This window comes from Babylonia areolata, chromosome 13, assembly GCF_041734735.1.
Source record: "Babylonia areolata isolate BAREFJ2019XMU chromosome 13, ASM4173473v1, whole genome shotgun sequence".
Taxonomy (NCBI): domain Eukaryota; kingdom Metazoa; phylum Mollusca; class Gastropoda; order Neogastropoda; family Buccinidae; genus Babylonia; species Babylonia areolata.
In genome coordinates this window covers 38,713,888-38,726,941 of record NC_134888.1, presented here as the reverse complement: position 1 = coordinate 38,726,941, position 13,054 = coordinate 38,713,888, and positions in this window count along the sequence as shown.

Here is a 13,054-nt window from a genome sequence, read left to right as displayed (position 1 = left end):
GGCAGACCAGACAATAAAGAGTTACAGTAGTCAAGGCGAGAGAGAATGAGAGAAACAAGTCTAGATGTTGCGTCAGTGGATAGATATTTCCGGACGGCACTGATGCGTCGCAGTTGACAGTAGCAGGACTGACATGTCTGACTGGTACTCACTGGTCACTGATGTTCTCCCGGCCGTGTGTGTGTGTGTGTGTGTGTGTGTGTGTGTGTGTGTGTAGGTTGTGTATATATGTACATATATATATATATATATATATATATATATATATATATATATATATATATATATTGTATCATAACAGTAACAGTCATCTTTGATACTGTTGTATTCACTTTTTCTGTTCCATGACTAAAACACTTAATGCTTGGCCAATATCCGATGGTTTTAAAGTAGGTTTTCTGAATATTAATCATATCATCAACAAACTCGCTGATGTATCCCATGTCCTTTCAAACTCCGGAAAACAGTTTCACATATTCAGATTTGCTGAATCAAGACTAACAGACCATATACAAGACTCTGATTTACTACTACCAGGCTATTGTATTATTCGTAATGATCCGAAATGTTCTAGAGAAACAGGCTTTGTTGTATATGTTCAACAAAACATTAACTTTAAACGAATTGAATCACTCGAAAATTATCAAGTTGAATCTGTATGGATCGAAATGCGCTATAAGAAATCAAAACCTATCATTCTCGGCTTTATCTATAGAAATCCAGCTGAACATGTAGATTGGATAGACAAATTTATGTTGATGATGGAAGAAGCTTGTCTTCAAGTGAAATAATACTATTAGGTGAGTTTAATATTGACTTACTAAATCAAACAAACACTGGACAAAAATTTACGAATCATTTCACCTAACGCAGTTAATTGACATACCTACGTGAGTTACTGCAACGTCAAAAACACTTATAGATCATATATACGCTTCATCTACAAACTCCATAACAGAAGTATGTTCCGCAACGTTTGGCTGCAGTGACCATTCCCCTGTATGTTTCACATGGTCCAAACGAGGTGTAAAAATTCCTGCAAATAGATATAAAACCGTTTGCCATAGAGATTTTAGACAATTTGATAAGGATTTATTTCTACAGAACTTGATACATTCCAATATGTCAGCTGTTTATCAATTCTCTAATCCAGAAGAAGCACTGGAGGTTTGGTATCACAATTTTCTTAATGCATATGATAAACATGCTCCATTCATAACAAAACGTGTCAAAAGCTATCCTAAACAGCCGTGGATGACTAAAACCATTGATGATAAGATTAAGAAAAGAGACTCGTCTCTCTCAGAAGGTAAGAAAGATGAATTCAGAAAACAACGTAATCTTGTAAATGCTTTGAAACGTTTAGAAAAAAAAGAATTATTTTCAAGAACTTATTTCCACAAAATCCAATAATAAATTGATTTGGAAAGCCATAAATCAGTTAAATAATAAACATAATATCACGCAATCCACAACAACTAACGCCATATCAGCAAAAAACCCTAAATACACATTTTTGTAATGTAGCTAACTCAACAGTAGGAACAAACACGTCATCCCTTAATTCACTTGATACTCTCGAAACCTTTTGTAACACTAAAAATATTTCATCACACCTTGATATCCCTGTTATGGATGTACATGAAGTTTACTATGCTCTTCCCCACTTAAAGCAAACAGGTTCGAAAGGTATTGATGGTATAGAAGGAAAGATATTAAAACTCTCTGCTCCTATAATTGCCGAAAAACTTATGTCTATAACCAATGTATCACAAAAAAGATAATTCCTAAATCTTTTAAAGTCGCGAAAGTAGTACCCATTTTTAAGTCAGAAGACCGTACAGACCCTTCCAATTACAGACCAATTTCAATGTTATCAATATTGTCAAAACCTTTAGAAAAACACATTAACAAACATATCCTTAATCATTTCAATCACTATAAATTATTTCATCTAAATCAGTCTGGTTTCAGGTCCAAGCACTACTGTCATACAGCACTGCTAACTTAGTCGAACAATGGCTCACAAATATAAACAATAATGAAATTACTGGTGTTCTCATGGTGGATTTTATGAAGGCATTCGATGTGATAGACCACACTCTTCTTTTGAAAAAAAACTAAAATTATACGGCTTTTCTAGAAATACACTTGAACTCATATCTTCATTTCTATCAGACAGAAGACAAATTGTATCTTTGAATGAATCTCAATCCTCTTTACAGTCTATCTATTATGGAGTTCCTCAATGTTCAATTCTTGGTCCAATATTGTTTTCTGTTTATATAAATGATTTGCCTCTATTTATTAATGCATTATGTGAGATGTTTGCAGACGATACAACAATACATACAAATCAAACTACAATAGACAAAGTGTACTATGCTCTGCAACAAAGCATTAATGACATAGTTAGATGGTCCAATTTAAATCACATGCGTCTCCATCCAAAAAAAAACAACGAAATGTCTCATACTCACCACCAGACAGAAACGCCAAAACTTTTCACACAACCTTCCACCCTTTTCCATAAATGGTCATCCAATAGAAGAAGTTGATAATCATAAAATTCTTGGAGTCACCATTGATAACAACTTATCTTGGTCCAGTCATATTATGTCATTATGCAAAACTCTATCCAAAAAGATTTGTCAGCGTTCCAGAATTAAACATTTTCTTGATTTGCATTGTCGATAATTATTCTTTTTTGCTTATATTGAATCACATATTAACTATGCGTCAACACTCTGGGATTCAGCTAGCGATAATATACTAAAACCTTTACTAAGTCTGCATAAACGAGCATCTTCATCATTGACTGCTGACGACTACAGACATTTAGATATTCTTCCCCTAAAGCTTAAACTTGAATACAACAAAGCAGTTTTTATTTTTAAAATCATGTCTAATTATGCTCCATCTTTGAGAGACAGATTTCCCACCACGCTAGTCCGTCAGACCAACAAGATTAAGATCCCCATTCGAAGAGTAGATCTGTTTAAATCCAGTCTCATTTATTCAGGAGGCTGTTTATGAAACAATATTTCATCCAATTTTAATGTTCAGAAAAGCATTCAAGAATTCAAAAAACATTACCATACACACCTTATGGACAAATATGTCAACAATCCTACTTTTTTGTGGGGGGTGGGGGGTGGCGGAGGGGGGACGAGGGGGGCTTGGGAGGGTCTGTGTGTTTCTTTTGTTTTTTTGGAGAGGGGGGAGGGGATTGATCGTTTCCCTTCATAATATCATGTTTGTATCAGGATTATGTAGATGTGCATGTTTAAATGTGTATGTGAATGCCATGTCTTGATCTCTTCATCTCTTTGCTACTCTGTGGATGTTTTGATTCATTTTCATTTTCCATTTGCCCTGAGGGCTGGATGAAAACAAAGCACACGTATGCTTATTCCACTTCCCTCAATAAAAAATGTCGTTCGTTCGTTCGTTCTCTCTCTCTCTCTCTCTCTCTCTCTCTCTCTCTCCACACACACACACACACACACACACACACACACATGTATATATATATATATATATATATATATATATATATGTATCTATATACATATATATATACATATTCATTCACACACACACACATATATATATACACATATCAATACACACACACACACACATATATATATATATATATATATATATATATAGAGAGAGAGAGAGAGAGAGAGAGAGAGAGGTAGATACATACATAACACACACACACTCTCTCTCTCTCCCCCCCCCCCTCTCTCTCTCTCTCTCTCTCTCTCTCTCTCTCTATATATATATATATATATATATATATATACACACACATATCAACACACACACATATATATATAGAGAGAGAGAGAGAAGAAGAGAGAGAGATAGAGGTAGATACATACATAACACACACACACACACTCTCTCTCTCTCTCTACACACAAACACACACACACACACACACACACACACACAGAGTAAGAGAGAGTCTCTAATAATGCTGCTAAGAAGCTTCAAATGAAAGTGGTTGATCTGGGTTATCAAGCGATCATAGATTTGATCCGAGATGTTTCCATTGCAATGATATCGTGATGAAAATGGGAGAAGAAGAGACAGGTGCACTGGGACAGGGAGGGTGTGGCTAACAATTATAATCTGAACAGACGAAAATTTGACAAATAACATTCATTTTTAGCGTAGGGAGGTTGCTCGCTTATAACTGTAATTTTAACTGATGAAAATTTGTCAAAGAACTTTCGTTTTAAAAGAAATCATACTGCCATGGCAGAACGGGAGATTTTATTACGCAGTGAAGAACTAATCAGAAAAAAAGAACTTAACAAACCATATGGGAGAATAGAAGATTGTATCTATTGAAAACAAATTTTCAAAGAAAACCTAATGAAGCAATAAACGCCATATCGTAACGAAAGGTAAGGGAAGGTGTAATATCTTATCACAAAATAGAGAATAAATCAGAAAAGGAACATATTGTATTTTGAATTAATCAGAAAAAAACACAAATTATTATTTCAAGGTATACCTGATCAGGAAAAAACAAACAAACAAACAAACGTAACACCAAAATACACAAGTTCTCAGAATCGTGAAACTCATGCAAGTCAAAAATGAAGTGCGTCATTCTGTTTACTGACAAGATACGTCATAACACAATGACGCATGACCTACATGAAATGCGAGCGTGTTTTTTTGGGTTTTTTTTCCCTTCGTCTTCTTCTTTTTTCTCTTTCTTTTTTTTTCCCTCGCTTGTGTAAACAAAGTGAATCTGTTTTAACCCGGTGTTCGGTTGTCTCTGTGTGTGTGTGTGTGTGTGTGTGTGTCTGTCTGTATTGCCGTGGTAAACTTTAACATTGCCATTTTCTCTGCAAATACTTTGTCATTTGACACCAAATTTGGCATCAGTTCTTTCCAGTCATCTTGCTTAAAACAATATTGCACCTCTGGGATGGGCACAAAAAACAAAACAAAAACAAAAACAAGAAAAAAACAAAAAAACAAAGAAGCCAAATTATATGCAAACTGAATTTACTGTTATATTTATATATATTTTTTTTTATTCTCTAAACTTGGCACTTTGATCTGATATTCTGACACAACAACAAGAGCAGTCATTTTTATCATTTTTTTTTTTTTTGGTTCAAACAGGAACTTCTTTTGCTAAGCATGGAAGTTATATTTATTTTGCATGTCTTTGGTGCAGATAGTAAAACGGGGAAATTAATCTAATTAACGCTAGGGGGCTTAATTTGCTTTAAAGTGATCTTCCTCATCTTAAACATTACATTTTGAAATTATACTCAATACATAAAAAGCTTGTGTGTTTTACTCTCAGTGTACTGGGCTTTCACTATGTTCATTTGTTCTTTGGAAAATACTAAAATCAATACGACGAGTGGACTTTATAGATCTATTGGCTGAGCCCTGAAGGTCATTGGCAAAAATCAGTTGCGAACACATATTTATACATATTCAAAGCGCGTGCTCATATTCTTCGCGAACGCGAACGACGCCGTTTTGTTTCAAGTTGTTGACCTGCCCGTTCAATCCTATATTCAATCGACAATACACGATAACATGTGATGGAAAGTTGGAGAAAGAGACCCTTAAATATTTATTCAGAGAAAGATTTGTGAACCCCTCATCACTTACTGGATTATGCCCCAAACTGCCATAAAAAATATCCACAGAATCAGTCAGAATTCACAGTTTAAAATAATATACCATGAGAGTTAATACCATTGAATTGATGAAACGTAAAAATTTCCAGTCTTGACTTTTCTCAAAATGAAGCCCTTTTCACTTCATACCACGTTTAGAAGTACTTGTACTTGGCTCTACATGTTATTAGCTTAACAAAATACTCAATTTTCATATCAAATTTAAAACTATAAAACTAGAATGAACATAAAAGAGAAATTGAATCGACCTTGTCAACCGGGTGTAACTAAATTTGTACATCTATCTAGATTCAGAACGGCTAAATGTTGCAGTGTGATTGCGGTGATAGCCACGTCTCCTTTACCGCAGACTTAAAAAGAATTTTTAATTGCCCTTAAAGATTTTTTGAATGACCAAGATACACCGGAATAATATGATTTAAACAGCGTTCTCTCTGCGAATACCGCAATCGATTTATCGCCCTTTAAAAAAGCATGTTTAAATATTATATTTTTGAACGTTAGTTAAGGAGCCACGATAGTGTAATGGGTAAGACAGTTTCTTCTCACCCGAACACGCGGGGTTCAAATGTGCCTAGGACTTTTTTTTTTCTTTTTCTTTTGACCCGAAGCTTTATAATAACAAATACAGAACACATTTTAACGATAAGATTTTTTTTTTAAATGTGTATCACAAGTGAGTCTTGAAAGCCATGCCTCTCTTGTTATTTTTTTTAATTTTTTTATCTCGGAAACAAAATAAAGAAAGCTGTCTGAATAGTATGTTATGGTCACCTTTACAAGCAGGTGCTGACTGATCTATGAACACAGATTAGGCCCCAGATTTAAGTCTTGCAAAAACAGTCTCTAAAATTGCAGTATACAACTAAGTTAGAAATGATGATATTTTATTATTCGACATTATTCACTGAAAATGTGAAGGATGCGAAAGAAATTACATAAATTACGGAAATCGAGATGGTTAGTCTTGTATGATGATGCGCAAAGAAGAACAAGAGAAGTAAGGCATTCAGTATTTAGCCTACTTGTGATACCCACTAACTCTAACAAAAGGAATCGTGGAACGATAATGCACTGTAAATCATCCGCGGTAGGGGGGTGGGGGGCGGGAGTGACATTGACATGTGCCTTCTGACCTTGTCCCTTTACCTACATTTTGTTCTCACCCTGACTATTCATTCTGCCACATCTAATGAACATAGATGCAAGACAATCTCTATCTTGCACGTGTATCCTTTTCGTATCGATATCACATGTCATGTTGTGACCTCTGATTTAGAATTTCTTGATGTGTCAAGCTGTACCCATGACCATTTACCATATTAAGTTTGATTTAAAATTGGATTACGATCTCTCAAACAGATCCTATTTTGCCAACTAATGACCCTGACCTCTGACCTCTCACCCTGTTCGCCATATCATCATAAACGCTATCATCATAAGCGAGATAATTTCGTAGGTTTTATTCACACCTACCGTCTTAACAAGATTTGTACTTATGCAACAAAAATACAAAACAAAATGGGTGTGGCACTGTGAGTGTAGCGACGCGCTCTCCCTGGGGAGAGCAGTCCGAATTTCACATAGAGAAATCTATTGTGACAAAAATAGTAATACAAATACAAATATTATTTTTCTAAATTTAACACCAATCAAATTTTAGTTTCAAGAAGGTATCAAAGTGTACGGGTTGATCCACATGCGCTGCACTACATCTGCTGTGAAATAAGATTCATCAAAGGGTTCAAATGCCCGACGTTCGCATGAAACCAGCACACCCGTCAGGTCTTGAGAGTCCACCCCGGGGTTTGTATATATCATAAACATGGTTCAAAATTAAATGAATTTATGAATGTAGCCGATTCGGATAGGATCCTTTCACCACATCAGTCCAGTCTTCAGATTCTTTTCAAGTCTTTTAATAAAGACGGGGAACGTGTCTGAAAATATGGGGAGGGGAACAGGAAAAGAGGTATTAAAGTGCAAAGGGACTGTACTCGAACGAGGACGAAAAATAAGCTGGGCGAAGATTACAATTTCACCGTGCTACAGAAACAAAGTGACAGGTGTGTCCGTGTAGCAATAGAGGAGAAAGAATGAGACCGTTGAAGGTAGGTATGATGTTACATTTCCTGCAGCAACAGGGAGGAGACGTGGTAGAGGAACACGTGATGACTAAAGGTAGAGGAAGACGTGGTAGAGTAAAACGTGATGACCAGAGGTAGAGGAAGACGTGGTAGAGTAAGACGTGATGACTAAAGGTAGAGGAAGACGTGGTAGAGGAAGACGTGATGACTAGAGGTAGGGGAAGGCGTGGTAGTGGAAGACGTGATGACTAGAGGTAGAGGAAGACGTGGTAGATGGAGACGTGATGACCAGAGGTAGAGGAAGACGTGGTAGAGGAAGACGTGACGACTAGAGGTAGAGGAAGACGTCGTTGAGGAAGACGAGATGACTAATGGTAAAGGAAGACGTCGTAGAGGAAGACGTGATGACTAGAGGTAGAGGAAGACGTGGTAGATGGAGACGTGATGACCAGAGGTAGAGGAAGACGTGGCAGAGGAAGACGTCGTAGAGGAAGACATGATGACTAGAGGTAGAGGAAGATGTCATAGAGGAAGACGTGATGGCTAAAGGCAGAGGAAGACGTGGTAGAGGAAGACGTGATGACTAGATGTAAAGGAATACGTGGTAGAGGAAGACGTGATGACTAGAGGTAGGGGAAGACGTGGTAGAGGAAGACGTGATGCCTAGAGGTAGAGGAAGACGTGGTAGAGGAAGACGTGATGACTAGAGGTAGAGGAATACGTGGTAGAGGAAGACGTGATGGCTAGAGGTAGGGGAAGACGTGGTAGAGGAAGACGTGATGCCTAGAGATATAGGAACACGTGGTAGAGGAAGACATGATGACTAAAGGTAGAGGAAGACGTGGCAGAGGAAGACGTGATGACTAGAGGTAGAGGAAGATGTCATAGAGGAAGACGTGATGACTAAAGGCAGAGGAAGACGTGGTAGAGGAAGACGTGATGACTAGAGGTAGAGGAATACGTGGTAGAGGAAGACGTGATGACTAGAGATAGGGGAAGACGTGGTAAAGTAAGACGTGATGCCTAGAGATATAGGAAGACGTGGTAGAGGAAGACATGATGACTAGAGGTAGAGGAAGACGTGGTAGAGGAAGACGTGATGACTAGAGGTAGAGGAAGACGTGATGACGAAGGGTAGAGGAAGACGTCGTAGAGGAAGACGTGATGACTAGAGGTTGGGGAAGACGTGGTAGAGGGAGACGTGATGACCAGAGGTAGAGGAAGACGTGGCAGAGGAAGACGTGATGACTAGAGGTTGGGGAAGACGTGGCAGAGGAAGACCTGATGACTAGAGGTAGAGGAAGACGTGGCAGAGGAAGACGTGATGACTAGAGGTTGGGGAAGACGTGGCAGAGGAAGACGTGATGACCAGAGGTAGAGGAAGACGTGGCAGAGGAAGACGTGATGACTAGAGGTAGGGGAAGACGTGGTAGAGGAAGACGTGATGACTAGAGGTTGGGGAAGACGTGGTAGAGGAAGACGTGATGACTAGAGGTAGAGGAAGACGTGGTAGAGGAAGACGTGATGACTAGAGGTAGGGGAAGACGTGGTAGAGGAAGACGTGATGACTAGAGGTAGAGGAAGACGTGGTAGATGGAGACGTGATGACCAGAGGTAGAGGAAGACGTGGTAGAGGAAGACGTGACGACTAGAGGTAGAGGAAGACGTCGTTGAGGAAGACGAGATGACTAATGGTAAAGGAAGACGTCGTAGAGGAAGACGTGATGACTAGAGGTAGAGGAAGACGTGGTAGATGGAGACGTGATGACCAGAGGTAGAGGAAGACGTGGCAGAGGAAGACGTCGTAGAGGAAGACATGATGACTAGAGGTAGAGGAAGATGTCATAGAGGAAGACGTGATGGCTAAAGGCAGAGGAAGACGTGGTAGAGGAAGACGTGATGACTAGATGTAAAGGAATACGTGGTAGAGGAAGACGTGATGACTAGAGGTAGGGGAAGACGTGGTAGAGGAAGACGTGATGCCTAGAGGTAGAGGAAGACGTGGTAGAGGAAGACGTGATGACTAGAGGTAGAGGAATACGTGGTAGAGGAAGACGTGATGGCTAGAGGTAGGGGAAGACGTGGTAGAGGAAGACGTGATGCCTAGAGATATAGGAACACGTGGTAGAGGAAGACATGATGACTAAAGGTAGAGGAAGACGTGGCAGAGGAAGACGTGATGACTAGAGGTAGAGGAAGATGTCATAGAGGAAGACGTGATGACTAAAGGCAGAGGAAGACGTGGTAGAGGAAGACGTGATGACTAGAGGTAGAGGAATACGTGGTAGAGGAAGACGTGATGACTAGAGATAGGGGAAGACGTGGTAAAGTAAGACGTGATGCCTAGAGATATAGGAAGACGTGGTAGAGGAAGACATGATGACTAGAGGTAGAGGAAGACGTGGTAGAGGAAGACGTGATGACTAGAGGTAGAGGAAGACGTGATGACGAAGGGTAGAGGAAGACGTCGTAGAGGAAGACGTGATGACTAGAGGTTGGGGAAGACGTGGTAGAGGGAGACGTGATGACCAGAGGTAGAGGAAGACGTGGCAGAGGAAGACGTGATGACTAGAGGTTGGGGAAGACGTGGCAGAGGAAGACCTGATGACTAGAGGTAGAGGAAGACGTGGCAGAGGAAGACGTGATGACTAGAGGTTGGGGAAGACGTGGCAGAGGGAGACGTGATGGCCAGAGGTAGAGGAAGACGTGGCCGAGGAAGACGTGATGACTAGAGGTAGGGGAAGACGTGGTAGAGGAAGACGTGATGACTAGAGGTAGGGGAAGACGTGGTAGAGGAAGACGTGATGACTAGAGGTAGGGGAAGACGTGGTAGAGGAAGACGTGATGACTAGAGGTAGGGGAAGACGTGGTAGAGGAAGACGTGATGACTAGAGGAAGACGTGATGACACATCTTTCAGGTTGCTGTGTGTGCACTCACACCACGCACGTGTGCAATGCATTGCTGGGCGACAGGCTCAGTCAGTCGTGAGAGAAACAGACCCTCGGGGTGGGCTGGAAGGGGGTGTGTGTGTGTCGGGAGGGGGGGATGAGGGCTCCGCAGCCCTCACTGTTTTACATAATGTTATTCATGAATTCATCTTGGGATTTACACGTCACGCGGGTGCGTGTTCATCATTTAGATATTAGAGGCACACACACACACACACACACACACACACACACACACACACACCTACCTTCAAAATTCGAATAACACAGTAAATATTCCCAGTCAGGTGATGCTAACAGTTGATGAATATATACAAACAAGAGTAGAAAAATTTGTTTATGAATGCTGCTGCAATTTACTGCATTAACTGATTGATTAATTGTGTGTTTTTCATTCATTCATTTATTTACCATTGCACTTGTGTCTTATAAACTTTACGGTTTCATGACAATAAAATCTTCTATTCTATTCTATTCTATTCACACACACACACACACACACACACACACACACACACACACACACACTCGGCGTATATTGTATATATATTTTTTTCCCCCAATGTGGTGAAGGAAGCATGTGTAAAGACGTGAAAGCAAAAGTCAAAAAGAGAGCTAAATTCAGCGATTATATTTACTGTACAGAGGTGTGCGTTGTCCTGCATTGATCTCTCTTTATATAAAACGAGTCAGCACTAGTTATGATATAATAATAATAATACATTGTTTTTCTATGGCGCGATATCCAGCACCAGTGCAATGCTGCTCAAAGCACCTTACACCATCCAGTTGAATATAAACATCCCTTAAAAACACAATTACAAAAGCATTAAGATATTTGTGATTTTCTAACATAGAATTCTGTTCGGACATACTAACATGCCTACACATTTTCACACGCGTACCAGAGCACTGTACTTCCCCCCCCGCCCCCCGCCCTCCCGCACCCCCAACACACACACACACACACACACACACACACACACACACATACACACACACACACACACACACACACACACACACACACACACACACACATTAAGAATAACCAGATAGAAAAAATGCCATCACATCTAAGTCGTTCCGACATTAGCCTGGTTGCCTGACCAGCACAGGTGACTTTTTTTTTTTTAGTGCGCAGTCCCTTCCCCACTCTCTCGCCTACCGACGCTCACAGTCCCACAGGTGCAAATACTGCCACGTGTAGGACGGCCTCGGCAGGTGCAGGTTTTTTCTTCGGAGTTCCGTCTCCTAGGAGGACTTCCAGCCAAGGATAAGAGCTCCCCCTGCCCTTTGGTATTCCTCTTCCGCCTTCACAGCCGTTAGGAAAGGTTTCCTCCTCCGCCTAGTCCGTCGTTGGGAGACTTCACATGCGGCAGGTAGTACTGGTAGTTACATGGTACCACTAGCAAGGGCTATGCCCCTGACCTGACCTGTAAAAGTCACATCTATTTTGTTAATAATGCTGCTAAGAAACTTCAGCTTCAACTGAAAGCGTGTGTGTGTGTGTGTGAACGAAGGGCCATCTACTTTTCGAGTCCGTCTCGGGCGGTATGGGGCCATTGGTCTTGAACCGGAATTGCGCGATTGTCTTTTCGGTGATGGAGTGATAAGAGGGAGGGCAACACGCTAGGACGAGTGGCTGGTTCATAAAACTTGGGAACTTCAACGTCTAGCAACTACTGCTGCTTGGGTGAAACCTGTTCAGATGGCTGGGTCATAAAGTATGAAACTTGTATTCTAGTGTGTGTTAGTGTGTGTTGTGTGTTAGTGTGTGTGTGTGTGTGTGTGTGTGTGTGTGTACATGCTTTTCACAAGTGGCAAAAAGCACATCACCCATGCAAACATGTGCAAAAAAACACCAAAAAACATACACACACACACACACACACACACACACACACACACACACACACACACACACACACACACTGACTCAAGTGCCCATACAAACACACAGGGAAATAAACCTTGACAAGACAACAATCTTTATTTTGAGGAAAATTGCATACAACACACACACACACACACACACACACACACACACACACACACACACAGAGAGAGAGAGAGGGTGTGAAATGTTACCAAACTGCTGATTAAACCCCTGCTCTTATTTCATGATTTTTTCCCCTAAAAAAACATAACTGGACAGTGGTCACCCACTTACTGCAGTTTATCAGCCAAGAAAATCACATGTAAATAGGCAGATACACGAAGGTACATTGCTCCAGGAATGTACACATACGTGTGTGTGTGTGTGTGTGTGTGCTTGCGTGCGTGCGTGCGTGCGTGTGTGTGTGTGTGTGTGTGTGTGTGTGTGT